Source organism: Thermobia domestica, chromosome 16 (genome assembly GCF_964235325.1).
Source record: "Thermobia domestica chromosome 16, izTheDome1.hap1.1, whole genome shotgun sequence".
NCBI lineage: Eukaryota > Metazoa > Arthropoda > Insecta > Zygentoma > Lepismatidae > Thermobia > Thermobia domestica.
In genome coordinates this window covers 86,496,851-86,512,135 of record NC_137469.1, presented here as the reverse complement: position 1 = coordinate 86,512,135, position 15,285 = coordinate 86,496,851, and positions in this window count along the sequence as shown.

The following is a 15,285-nucleotide window of genomic DNA, read 5'->3' as shown; positions in this document are numbered from 1 at the left end:
TGGTTTCAACATGTGTATGACAGCAGAACCATCAAGTATCACACATGTGGCCTTGGAAGCATTATGCTGGGAATCTCCCGAACTTTTCCAGACACGTAACAACATCTGACTTATTTCCCTTGCGAATGAAATCATCGTCAGAAAGTGATGGAGGATACTCCAAATTTTCATGAGCGAAGAAGTCAGAAAGATCGCCTTGTCGGCTCTGACAAGCGATAAACATTCCGCTGAAAAGAGAACAATCATTTTTCATGATATTAACCTTGCGGTGTGCGGCAGTGGTCTTCGTGATTTGTTTGCGGTGGAGGGTTAGATTATTTCGATGAATTGGTTCAAAAATTGATTTACTTCACTGCATTAAGCGTTCTTTTTTGAAGCTGTCGTACTGGTCTCTGCCGAGCTTTTCAGCATTGTACACTGATGCAATTGCATCTTCGCTCATAATTACGTCAGACACTATGCTTACAAGGTCAGTGCCGTCTTGCGTGAAAGGATTTCTGTCGTCTTCTGAAAATGTACACACCAGTATTGAGACGTCTTTTACAAATCATTTATTGGCAGCCAGAGTGTCTTCGTGATGAGTCTGACAATCACCTTTGTAAAAAGGGGGGGGCTGTCGTCCAACATAGAAACCACCGTTTCTTAATTTTGAACATACTAGATTCGATTGAAGCGAGAAAACTTTTTATCGGACTTCTAAAGAGAATGAAATAAAATAACTAAGTACATGACCGTGTTTATTACATCTAGGATTCCCAGTCACGACCCCCTTTTCAGTTTTATTAAAAAAAAAAATAGAAGAAGAAGATGAAGAAAGGAAAAGGAAAATAGAAGAGGAAAGAGGTAAAGTAAGAAGGTAATAAAGAGGAAACTGTTACTGAATATTTTGAAAACATATGGTAAAGAAAGTGAATAATTATCGAATTCCAATAGCTATTGGGTTAATATTTGGTATTCAGGTGATTAAGGGTAGACGCATGTTAACCCATACATCCCCGATCTAGATCCATTTAACCCCAACTACCAAATTATCCCGATCTAGATCTGAGATAGACGAGAAAGTTTAAGTTTACAGTTTATTCAATATTTCCAGAAGTTCTAGACTAATATCCAATATTTGAAAAATAAAAGACGAAGTTGATGGCATGTTAGAATCGACCACAAAGAAAAAAAAAATCAGAGTATTACATATTCGTAGAAGATTTTGACTCTCACAGTTCTCCCATGCTGATCATTCGTTCAGGCTACTTCAGTCCTTTTTACTTCCTTCATAGAGCCAACTTAAGTTAGTATTAACATTCAATGAGTTTAATTGATAACTACCATTAATTATAATAAGTCACACATATATGTTAAAATAATGGATGCACTTAATACTAAACCTACATTTCACTCACACACGCATTCATATAGGACAATGTATACTTTGGGTTGTATTTAGTTAAATTAAACTAACCTAACTACATTACTATATACATTTATTACATTTCAATAAAAGAAAAATTAGTTGGACATAACAGGGAAAAACTTAATACATGGAAAGAATGTTTCATTAACATGCATAGAAATTCGCTAGTTTTATCAAGACCAAATAACACATTTCTCTTCCTATATATATATTAAAAGTTGAATTACATAAAAGAGAATTTGACAAAAGAAAAAAATGAAAGACAAAAATAAAAAAAATTCAAAGATCAATACATTTAGGATTCAATGTAATGAATATATATATATCCTTGCGGAAAAGAAAGAAAGAAAAAAAAATATAATTGGTTAATCATCCTTAAAAAAAAAAACACTTTAGTAACATTTTATTAGGTCTCTGTCCCAAGAGGAGACATTTCGACGATTTTATGAGTCTTTGTTCTCACATCGATAATAGCTCCTTTTTCCAACTCTCTTTTGCACTGTGGTTTGTGTCCATGAGAGTGTTTAATTGTTTTTGTTTTAGCTATAGACAAATAGTCGCTTCATATCATATATATATATTTATATTTCTCATTTCGTCACTCGACGCACTCAATATAAAATTTCAAAGTTTATCAAGGTTAAAAAAAATTTTGAATCCAGTCACAGACATTGAGAACATATTTCCATATTCCGGTATTCACATTAAGTTATCAACTAAACTTCTCTTCATTAAATTTAAGACCAGTAATTTTCTTTATAGTATAGATCTTGTAGTCAAAAGATTCTAGTCACTGAATAGTTAAATTTCTGATCGTAGGGGAAGGATTTGTTTCAGAGTCTACTGATAGAAGATTCGTTGGTGGGGCACACTGTTTCGTAGGTTATTAATTTCACTTTGATCTTGCGAATAAATTTGAATGAGGATTAGGGTTATTTTACTTATCTTACGACCTGCTACTCGTTTTACTTACATGCGGTATTTAACATTATATTCAACTTTAATAGTTACAGACATCAGTAACCACTCAACAAAATGTAATTTATTACAATATACGCGGTAACACTATATGTCACAAATAGTTGGTAAAGGTCGGGTGTCAAAAACCTTTGGCAACCTAAATAAAACCAGGGTAAATACCGAGCCCATTACATACATACTCGTATATATATATATATTCATATTATTCAATACAATAAATTTCACTTTAATATCCATCGTAGTATTTCGTCGACGTTTAAATCCTACATAACCGTTCATATTCGACAAGTATTCATATTTTATAAATATTTATATTTTATTGGCTCAAAGACAAAAACAAAAACCCTGACTATCAAAAATTCACTTTTTTTTTTCCTCATAAGGTTGCAACATTGTAATTTATATGTATAAACCCGATAATCAATAATCATTTTCAATTTACTAAAGATCCGCGTAGATATATAAAAAATAGTTGACATAAGAGGTGGAAATGCAACAAAATGAGCAGGCACGTAACTTTTAAAACTATGTAAGCACATATATAGAGGTATAAAAAAAAATCAATGTTATTGGAAACTAGTGGGCCCAGACTACTAATACATATACACTATATGACCAATCAATAGAAATAAAAACCAGAAATCAGTTGTCAATGGATATAATTTGTATGATCCATGAATAACGAATGTTTCTAGGAATCCGAAAGCATAGTGTACCTTCCCGTCAATTTCTCCAGTGGTGGATTGAATATCGCGAAAATGGTCCCGAGATGTGCTGCAATACCTCCACGAATTGCATCCCTCGATGTCTCAGTTAGTAGATACGATCGAAATAAGTGATATGGAATATTGTACATTTTCATGAGTTTCAGAAACCAGGGGGGGGAGGTTGAAATTTAAAAAAAAAAAAAATCTCGAAGTAATGAAGACAGAGAGAGATAGAGAAGAAGGAAGACGAAGAAATAGTGGCGCCAAAGACTTAAGTGGGAAATAACTAACGCTACAAAGACAGAAATCGAATTTCGCTCTCAACAAAATCCATAGCCAAAATATTCTTAACATGCCAAAAGGGTGGTCTACTCAAATACGTAGACTCAAGGAACGCCCTGCTGCCAAGGATGCAAGTTCTGTGTCCATCAGATCCCAATCCCACAAGAATTTGGTTGTAAGATTGAAATCCGATCCCCGTATCCGGCCCAAACCAGCAGGTTCCCGGAAATCGTCCGGAAGGTTAGAGAAGGCGCTAATTTAGAATTTCAAGAAAAAAAAAAAATCATCCGACCTCTTGGAAACTAGAAGATTCCAGAATAGGGATGAAATTAGAGTAATAGCTAAGGTATCCCTAATTAGTAATTCGCCAAAATTAAAAAAAAAATTAAATAAATAAACTGAATTTTGGATCGGTGATTTCAATTACCGAAACATCACCGATGGCTACCCAGCGCAGACATGCCACCGTCTGGGATGTCGTTAATTTCCCTCGTCTAATTAAACTAAGAAAAGAAATGAAAATACTTAAAGGGACTAGGGGTCGACATCCGGGTACGCTAATGACATGAATATTAATTTAGTAGCAGTTGATTTAATCGGATAGTCCGAACTGAGTTATATGAACACTGCACAATAACTAAATAAGGTAAGCGACAAAAAAAAAAAATCTCTGAGAGGCAATGAATGTTAAAGGTATAAATGACCGAAACCTGTACTTTTCGATGATCACAGAATATAGCAGTTGGTTTTCTTAATTATCATTTCTGTCAACCTTTAGAAGTAATTCCCACATGATGCTACCCTATCTATTGAAAGTTTTAAGATTCCGGGGCTATTATCATGAGGTACATAAATGCAAAGTAAGACAATTTCCCAACTACAATTTACCATTCAAGTAGCAAACTCGGTTGGATGAATGTACTGGTGTAGAAGTCAAAACGCGAGAGATCTTTTCTTTTCTTCGTAAACATATTCATATTTTCACTATATAACATACACTAGGCCTATCCATTTAAATATAGGGGTCATCATCTCATTCATATTTTATATCATATTATTAATATACCATTATATTCATTCATTATCTACTAATTTTCGCACGAAGTAATATTTTATAGACACCCTATTTCATACATTTTACACGCAGGCCATACACATATTTACATTACACAGTAATAAATATATATAATTATCACAATCTATCACGCTCAAACCACCACACGATCACATTCATCGAACCACGTACTCTTTGTCTCGAAACACCCAAATTGTATTTACTTCGCAGGTTTAAAACAAAAATCATACATGTATTTACTGAAAGTTAAGTTGTCAACGATTAATCTATTTGCTGATAAAACTAAAGCAACAATGGAATTTTCTACAGCCACGGGAAAAGAGAATTTAATACTACATTTTGAAACAAACAGTAACAGCATATGGACTTTACTTCTACTAAGAAAATAGGTATTCTTTATTTCAGCAGATATTTCAATTTCTACTGACCCTAGCAAGCTGAAATTTTTCGCACAGCAAGATCTCATGTTATTTTATACGAAGGTATACTCATCTGAACCGAAAACCATGTCCAATGAAAGTAATTTTTGAATAAATGACTAAAATCCAACAACCTAGATCACTAAGTTATGCGATGTCGTATTGTCAACAAACAATTGAGTACCGAAACCGGACGCTGTGGCGCTGTAGTGGAGGCATAATTTACCGTGTACTGAAATCTATACTTGTACTCATTAATCAGAAATTTAATATTTACTCTGGTTTATTTATGTTAGAAAAATGGTACTAAATTAAAGCATATTTATACACTGTCCAAATCGAAAATTCACACACTCACACAAACCTACTAACTACATACACCACTGTTAGTACTATACATAAAGACAACTAACTAAACTAAACATGCACCATTTAGTTACATGCACGTTGACCAAATAAATACTCCCTTCTGATATATACCGTCGGCTCTATTTAATTTAGAGGGGCAAAATGAGAAAGGTAAACACTAGGTCCAATTGACCTGACCAATTGTTTACATAATGACTACCAAAAGTTGATGCCCGGGGGGCACCTTAACGAGGTTTATGGAGGGACCCTTCCCCTGAAAGGGGAAAAGGCCCTAAAACGAACAATAACTAACCCATTCCCCCGCTAGAACCGGTTCAATTTAGAAAAGGGGATAGGAGCCCTTTTAAGCTAACTTAAGCTGCCATTATGATTATTTACAATACTATCAAACCTACTACATACATGCAATTACGAAATAAATAATAATAAATCACATTTACTTAATACACGACCAACATGCACTAATCAGGTCGTAATTTCCCTAATCCCTAATTGAATTTGAAAAGATAAAAAAAAATCACTTTCCTATATTGTCTATCCTATCTGGGCAGCAAACATGGCTTCCTGCAAACCGAAATCCTGAATCAGATATTTTCCCCTGGTTTTGCAGTTCTTTCAACAAAAATATGGGTTTCCTGGCTCCTGATTGATCACACGACGTTTACGATGACATTTAGTCTAAATTTTACCTGTTTTACACTCGAAATCCACGTCTTTACCAGCCAGTATAGCGTAGTTGATTTCCACGGCTGTGCTCGTAGAGTCGTTCTTGATTATTCTCATAACATTGCGCCGAAAAAGCCAGAGGTAGGAGAATTCCTCCAATCAGAACGAAAACTTTAGCCGCGGAAATTACAAAGCGAATGGAAATTTGGTAAATCCAGATATAACCGGATCTGAAAGTGACTATGGACTACTGAGAGGGGGTGAGGGAAAAGATTAGGTACCTGGCCAAAATCTACATTGGTCTGAAATTAAGAAAATTTATATCCAATGACGGAACTATGTTTCGGTATGACGTCAGAATGGTAAACCTTGTAACTTTTCAACTTATATATCCGAAAATGGGATTTACACTTAATCAAAATATAAATAAAATATATTATTCAGTGGGAATATGGTTACTAATGAAACCTTTCGATTCATTATATTTAATTCGAAGTAAAGAGAGTAAATAAATTGTGTAACTAAACCGAAATTGAATAAAAAAAATTACTAGGTACAGGGTGCGTAAAAAAAAGTTGCCATTACTTTCAACTGTAATGGTACATTACAGTTTTCCCCGGCCCATTAACAAAATTTTGTTAGAATAACAAAATTTTGCTAATTGGGAATACTAACTACTGATGCTTGTTAAATTAACACACTCATTCATCCCATTCAAACGTTACCAGTCTCACTAGGACAGTATATTATATCTACTTGGGGTATTGCGCGAGTAATTCACTACGTTTATCTTCTGTACAATTGAAAATCTTTAAATTTCGAAAATTGTGAGTTCCGATACTTTTTTTTTTTCAGTAGTGTTCATATAGCAATAGAACGGACAGAAGTTATAACTGAGAAATCGACAGAAACAATTCGTAAGGCTTCAGCCGTCGACTAGTATATCTGATGACATTAGGCCGCAGTTTCCCGTCTATCACTGCCATTTAATATTGTTCTAGGTTCACCGTTACCACGCACTTGCGAAGGGACTGAAGTCTGGGGTCGATTTACATTATTGTTACTATTATTGTTATTATTATTGCCCTGACTATTACCGTTCTCCCTTCTTCCGTACGTCCTGTTAAAATTCCTCCTGGTGTTATCGCCCCTATCCGGGTTCGATGCCATGTTGGTACGGTCATAGGGACGATAACTCCGGCGATTATTGAACATGGGCCGATTCCTGAATAGTCGCCGGCCATTATTGTTGTTTTCTGAGCCATACCCATTAGGATAACGAGATCCAGCTTGGGTATAACTCAGGAAATCTGTCTGGCAACTTGCCGTTACCTTCGTCTTCGTCGGTTTTAGAATCTTTGCCTGTCGGGCGAAGTATCGTTTTGGTGGACCACCAACTTCCTTACCGCACAAGGCAGCTAACCGTGAGGTGACTTCTCGCACCGTTTGGCACAAGTGGGACGCTATGGCCCGGGACTCATCAGGTGGAAGAGCGTTAACAATAATATCTACCAGTTCGGCCTGAGAGGGATGTTCAGCTATCTGATAATATAGTTCGATAATTTTCCAAGCATAGTCCAAGAGGGATCCATACTTAGAGCGATCATACCGGAGTGATTGTAAGTTTCTTTTTTGGAGTCGTTCGATGTGCTCATTACAATATTCTTCTTTGAAAAGAATCAAAAAATCACCGAACGTCCGGATTTGGTATTTAACCGAGGCAAACCATGCGCCCGAAGCGGCGATCAAACATTTTTCAACTATTTGTAGGCGTTCTCCATCAGTAAGTTTGTACATGTCTAGATATTGCTGCAATCTTCGCAGGAAAACTCGAGGTAACCCGTTAGTAATGTTCCCATCGAAAGTGGGAAAACGTTCAATATCCCGGAGGGAAACTTTAGAGCTCATACTATACGGGGCAGGAAAAGAATCTAGTGGAATCAACGCGTTATCCTGAGCGGTTGGGGTTGTCACCGGATTTGCCACCGACGGAGTGGTCACTGAACTGAACGCTCCCATATGACCAAGAGAGGTTTTATAGTTAGTATTGACCATGTAAGGTTCGAACTTAGGACCCACCACGGCAGTAACCGACGGTCCGGCACATCTCCTTTCCCCTCCTGGCAGCACGCTGTAAGATTGTACCATTCCAAAGGTAGAGTGAGCATTTACGCTAGTGACTGTTGTAGTCACAACACTCGACTGCATCGGTACATCGAAATTACTCAACCATGATTTCGAGGTTGGCTGATGCGGGGGACAATACATGGTTGTGTCCCGTGCATCAGGCAACACTTGACTCTTTCCCGGGAGGACGTTACTCGTTTCTGGGAAATTTTTCCCTGAAGAATCGCTATCAGGAAAAGGATAGGAGATGTCAGACTTGACGATTTCCAGTTTAGTAATCTTCCCCTTAATACTGTCTACCTCAGTTCGAATTCGACTAATTCTTTGATCAACCGACTCTAGTTTAGTTTCTATTGATAGGTCGGATATTACAACATTCAATTTACTTATTTCAGCCTGCTGCTGTTCAACCTTTCGTTCGATGTCACCAAATCTTTTGTTTGTACCCTCAAACCTTACATCTATTTCGTTTAATTTCTCATTTGTTTCGTCTCTGAGCTGCTCGGTAGACTGTTGGGCCAGGTATCTAACCTGCTCCAGTTCAGTAGACGTTTGTTCTTTCAATTTACTAATCGAAGAAGCAAAGTCTAAACAGATCTGGTCAAATTTATTGTTTAATACCTCGAATCGAGCGTCGGTCTCTCGTTTCGAGGTATCAAACTTCTCATTTATCTCACGCCTTAAGTTTTCACTATTCTGATCTATTTTCTGATTTATCTCACGCCTCATTTCTGTATTATTTTGTTCCATGTTAGAAAATTTTTCATGCATCATTTCCATCATCTGGCGAATTAATGCAGACGTGTCAGACCCTCCAGATGACATTCCTTCCTTCGGGTTTGCCGCCTGATCCCGAGAATCACTGTGATTTTCATTTTTTTCTTCATCGTCGAGGTCAGATATCTCCGCTGGAGATATTTGGCCTCGGTCCTTTTCACAGTCCTCACAATATTTTTCTATTTCGCCGGTTTGCACCTTTTCTGCATTTTCCGCAGTATCATCTAAATTGGAACAAGCAAAGTGGATCCATTTTTGTCCACAACCGGTGCATCTAATTAATCTTCGCGGGGCGCGAGATCTTTTCTCTTTTTCATTTAATGTGCATTGAGTGCACGTGATTTCACACTCGCCCTGTGACACCACAACCTTTTTTGTTGCCATAGCTTTGAGACACTTTACACTTTACAAAAGACAAGATATATATAGCAAAAATACACATATACTATAAAATACTTATTTGCTATCCAGACAAGTATTATTCATGACTTAAAGGACTCCCATTCTCTTTCCTTCCTTGAAACCCTTCTAGCGTTTAATTCTAATTTTAGAAAAATTTGGACACTCCTTCTCTTTCTCCCCCTTATAAAAGGAAACAAAAATGACAAAGTAGCCAACGACTCTACTTATTTCATTTGACTATAAAATTTCTCTTATTAATTTCAATGTTGTAATCAATTCAACATGCCTTCAACCTCACTCTTTGACATTCTTAAAAAAAATTTCAAATCTATCGGTTGCCATTTAAACTGAGATCCGTTGCCATGGAAACAAACGTTGCCATAACAACCATTCTTATCGCGGTTCACCAACTCAAACTGATTGGCATGATAACTGGTATTATTCAATAAGCATTTTCAGATCCGTTACCACAGTAAACATGGTTACCATAGCAACAGTCTTGTCACGTGTCGCCACTTTAAAACTGTAAAAAGGGGGGGGGCTGTCGTCCAACATAGAAACCACCGTTTCTTAATTTTGAACATACTAGATTCGATTGAAGCGAGAAAACTTTTTATCGGACTTCTAAAGAGAATGAAATAAAATAACTAAGTACATGACCGTGTTTATTACATCTAGGATTCCCAGTCACGACCCCCTTTTCAGTTTTATTAAAAAAAAATAGAAGAAGAAGATGAAGAAAGGAAAAGGAAAATAGAAGAGGAAAGAGGTAAAGTAAGAAGGTAATAAAGAGGAAACTGTTACTGAATATTTTGAAAACATATGGTAAAGAAAGTGAATAATTATCGAATTCCAATAGCTATTGGGTTAATATTTGGTATTCAGGTGATTAAGGGTAGACGCATGTTAACCCATACATCCCCGATCTAGATCCATTTAACCCCAACTACCAAATTATCCCGATCTAGATCTGAGATAGACGAGAAAGTTTAAGTTTACAGTTTATTCAATATTTCCAGAAGTTCTAGACTAATATCCAATATTTGAAAAATAAAAGACGAAGTTGATGGCATGTTAGAATCGACCACAAAGAAAAAAAAAATCAGAGTATTACATATTCGTAGAAGATTTTGACTCTCACAGTTCTCCCATGCTGATCATTCGTTCAGGCTACTTCAGTCCTTTTTACTTCCTTCATAGAGCCAACTTAAGTTAGTATTAACATTCAATGAGTTTAATTGATAACTACCATTAATTATAATAAGTCACACATATATGTTAAAATAATGGATGCACTTAATACTAAACCTACATTTCACTCACATACGCATTCATATAGGACAATGTATACTTTGGGTTGTATTTAGTTAAATTAAACTAACCTAACTACATTACTATATACATTTATTACATTTCAATAAAAGAAAAATTAGTTGGACATAACAGGGAAAAACTTAATACATGGAAAGAATGTTTCATTAACATGCATAGAAATTCGCTAGTTTTATCAAGACCAAATAACACATTTCTCTTCCTATATATATATTAAAAGTTGAATTACATAAAAGAGAATTTGACAAAAGAAAAAAATGAAAGACAAAAATAAAAAAATTCAAAGATCAATACATTTAGGATTCAATGTAATGAATATATATATATCGTTGCGGAAAAGAAAGAAAGAAAAAAAAATATAATTGGTTAATCATCCTTAAAAAAAAAAACACTTTAGTAACATTTTATTAGGTCTCTGTCCCAAGAGGAGACATTTCGACGATTTTATGAGTCTTTGTTCTCACATCGATAATAGCTCCTTTTTCCAACTCTCTTTTGCACTGTGGTTTGTGTCCATGAGAGTGTTTAATTGTTTTTGTTTTAGCTATAGACAAATAGTCGCTTCATATCATATATATATATTTATATTTCTCATTTCGTCACTCGACGCACTCAATATAAAATTTCAAAGTTTATCAAGGTTAAAAAAAATTTTGAATCCAGTCACAGACATTGAGAACATATTTCCATATTCCGGTATTCACATTAAGTTATCAACTAAACTTCTCTTCATTAAATTTAAGACCAGTAATTTTCTTTATAGTATAGATCTTGTAGTCAAAAGATTCTAGTCACTGAATAGTTAAATTTCTGATCGTAGGGGAAGGATTTGTTTCAGAGTCTACTGATAGAAGATTCGTTGGTGGGGCACACTGTTTCGTAGGTTATTAATTTCACTTTGATCTTGCGAATAAATTTGAATGAGGATTAGGGTTATTTTACTTATCTTACGACCTGCTACTCGTTTTACTTACATGCGGTATTTAACATTATATTCAACTTTAATAGTTACAGACATCAGTAACCACTCAACAAAATGTAATTTATTACAATATACGCGGTAACACTATATGTCACAAATAGTTGGTAAAGGTCGGGTGTCAAAAACCTTTGGCAACCTAAATAAAACCAGGGTAAATACCGAGCCCATTACATACATACTCGTATATATATATATATTCATATTATTCAATACAATAAATTTCACTTTAATATCCATCGTAGTATTTCGTCGACGTTTAAATCCTACATAACCGTTCATATTCGACAAGTATTCATATTTTATAAATATTTATATTTTATTGGCTCAAAGACAAAAACAAAAACCCTGACTATCAAAAATTCACTTTTTTTTTCCTCATAAGGTTGCAACATTGTAATTTATATGTATAAACCGGATAATCAATAATCATTTTCAATTTACTAAAGATCCGCGTAGATATATAAAAAATAGTTGACATAAGAGGTGGAAATGCAACAAAATGAGCAGGCACGTAACTTTTAAAACTATGTAAGCACATATATAGAGGTATAAAAAAAATCAATGTTATTGGAAACTAGTGGGCCCAGACTACTAATACATATACACTATATGACCAATCAATAGAAATAAAAACCAGAAATCAGTTGTCAATGGATATAATTTGTATGATCCATGAATAACGAATGTTTCTAGGAATCCGAAAGCATAGTGTACCTTCCCGTCAATTTCTCCAGTGGTGGATTGAATATCGCGAAAATGGTCCCGAGATGTGCTGCAATACCTCCACGAATTGCATCCCTCGATGTCTCAGTTAGTACATACGATCGAAATAAGTGATATGGAATATTGTACATTTTCATGAGTTTCAGAAACCAGGGGGGGGAGGTTGAAATTTAAAAAAAAAAAATCTCGAAGTAATGAAGACAGAGAGAGATAGAGAAGAAGGAAGACGAAGAAATAGTGGCGCCAAAGACTTAAGTGGGAAATAACTAACGCTACAAAGACAGAAATCGAATTTCGCTCTCAACAAAATCCATAGCCAAAATATTCTTAACATGCCAAAAGGGTGGTCTACTCAAATACGTAGACTCAAGGAACGCCCTGCTGCCAAGGATGCAAGTTCTGTGTCCATCAGATCCCAATCCCACAAGAATTTGGTTGTAAGATTGAAATCCGATCCCCGTATCCGGCCCAAACCAGCAGGTTCCCGGAAATCGTCCGGAAGGTTAGAGAAGGCGCTAATTTAGAATTTCAAGAAAAAAAAAATCATCCGACCTCTTGGAAACTAGAAGATTCCAGAATAGGGATGAAATTAGAGTAATAGCTAAGGTATCCCTAATTAGTAATTCGCCAAAATTAAAAAAAAATTAAATAAATAAACTGAATTTTGGATCGGTGATTTCAATTACCGAAACATCACCGATGGCTACCCAGCGCAGACATGCCACCGTCTGGGATGTCGTTAATTTCCCTCGTCTAATTAAACTAAGAAAAGAAATGAAAATACTTAAAGGGACTAGGGGTCGACATCCGGGTACGCTAATGACATGAATATTAATTTAGTAGCAGTTGATTTAATCGGATAGTCCGAACTGAGTTATATGAACACTGCACAATAACTAAATAAGGTAAGCGACAAAAAAAAAAAAAAATCTCTGAGAGGCAATGAATGTTAAAGGTATAAATGACCGAAACCTGTACTTTTCGATGATCACAGAATATAGCAGTTGGTTTTCTTAATTATCATTTCTGTCAACCTTTAGAAGTAATTCCCACATGATGCTACCCTATCTATTGAAAGTTTTAAGATTCCGGGGCTATTATCATGAGGTACATAAATGCAAAGTAAGACAATTTCCCAACTACAATTTACCATTCAAGTAGCAAACTCGGTTGGATGAATGTACTGGTGTAGAAGTCAAAACGCGAGAGATCTTTTCTTTTCTTCGTAAACATATTCATATTTTCACTATATAACATACACTAGGCCTATCCATTTAAATATAGGGGTCATCATCTCATTCATATTTTATATCATATTATTAATATACCATTATATTCATTCATTATCTACTAATTTTCGCACGAAGTAATATTTTATAGACACCCTATTTCATACATTTTACACGCAGGCCATACACATATTTACATTACACAGTAATAAATATATATAATTATCACAATCTATCACGCTCAAACCACCACACGATCACATTCATCGAACCACGTACTCTTTGTCTCGAAACACCCAAATTGTATTTACTTCGCAGGTTTAAAACAAAAATCATACATGTATTTACTGAAAGTTAAGTTGTCAACGATTAATCTATTTGCTGATAAAACTAAAGCAACAATGGAATTTTCTACAGCCACGGGAAAAGAGAATTTAATACTACATTTTGAAACAAACAGTAACAGCATATGGACTTTACTTCTACTAAGAAAATAGGTATTCTTTATTTCAGCAGATATTTCAATTTCTACTGACCCTAGCAAGCTGAAATTTTTCGCACAGCAAGATCTCATGTTATTTTATACGAAGGTATACTCATCTGAACCGAAAACCATGTCCAATGAAAGTAATTTTTGAATAAATGACTAAAATCCAACAACCTAGATCACTAAGTTATGCGATGTCGTATTGTCAACAAACAATTGAGTACCGAAACCGGACGCTGTGGCGCTGTAGTGGAGGCATAATTTACCGTGTACTGAAATCTATACTTGTACTCATTAATCAGAAATTTAATATTTACTCTGGTTTATTTATGTTAGAAAAATGGTACTAAATTAAAGCATATTTATACACTGTCCAAATCGAAAATTCACACACTCACACAAACCTACTAACTACATACACCACTGTTAGTACTATACATAAAGACAACTAACTAAACTAAACATGCACCATTTAGTTACATGCACGTTGACCAAATAAATACTCCCTTCTGATATATACCGTCGGCTCTATTTAATTTAGAGGGGCAAAATGAGAAAGGTAAACACTAGGTCCAATTGACCTGACCAATTGTTTACATAATGACTACCAAAAGTTGATGCCCGGGGGGCACCTTAACGAGGTTTATGGAGGGACCCTTCCCCTGAAAGGGGAAAAGGCCCTAAAACGAACAATAACTAACCCATTCCCCCGCTAGAACCGGTTCAATTTAGAAAAGGGGATAGGAGCCCTTTTAAGCTAACTTAAGCTGCCATTATGATTATTTACAATACTATCAAACCTACTACATACATGCAATTACGAAATAAATAATAATAAATCACATTTACTTAATACACGACCAACATGCACTAATCAGGTCGTAATTTCCCTAATCCCTAATTGAATTTGAAAAGATAAAAAAAAATCACTTTCCTATATTGTCTATCCTATCTGGGCAGCAAACATGGCTTCCTGCAAACCGAAATCCTGAATCAGATATTTTCCCCTGGTTTTGCAGTTCTTTCAACAAAAATATGGGTTTCCTGGCTCCTGATTGATCACACGACGTTTACGATGACATTTAGTCTAAATTTTACCTGTTTTACACTCGAAATCCACGTCTTTACCAGCCAGTATAGCGTAGTTGATTTCCACGGCTGTGCTCGTAGAGTCGTTCTTGATTATTCTCATAACATTGCGCCGAAAAAGCCAGAGGTAGGAGAATTCCTCCAATCAGAACGAAAACTTTAGCCGCGGAAATTACAAAGCGAATGGAAATTTGGTAAATCCAGATATAACCGGATCTGAAAGTGACTAT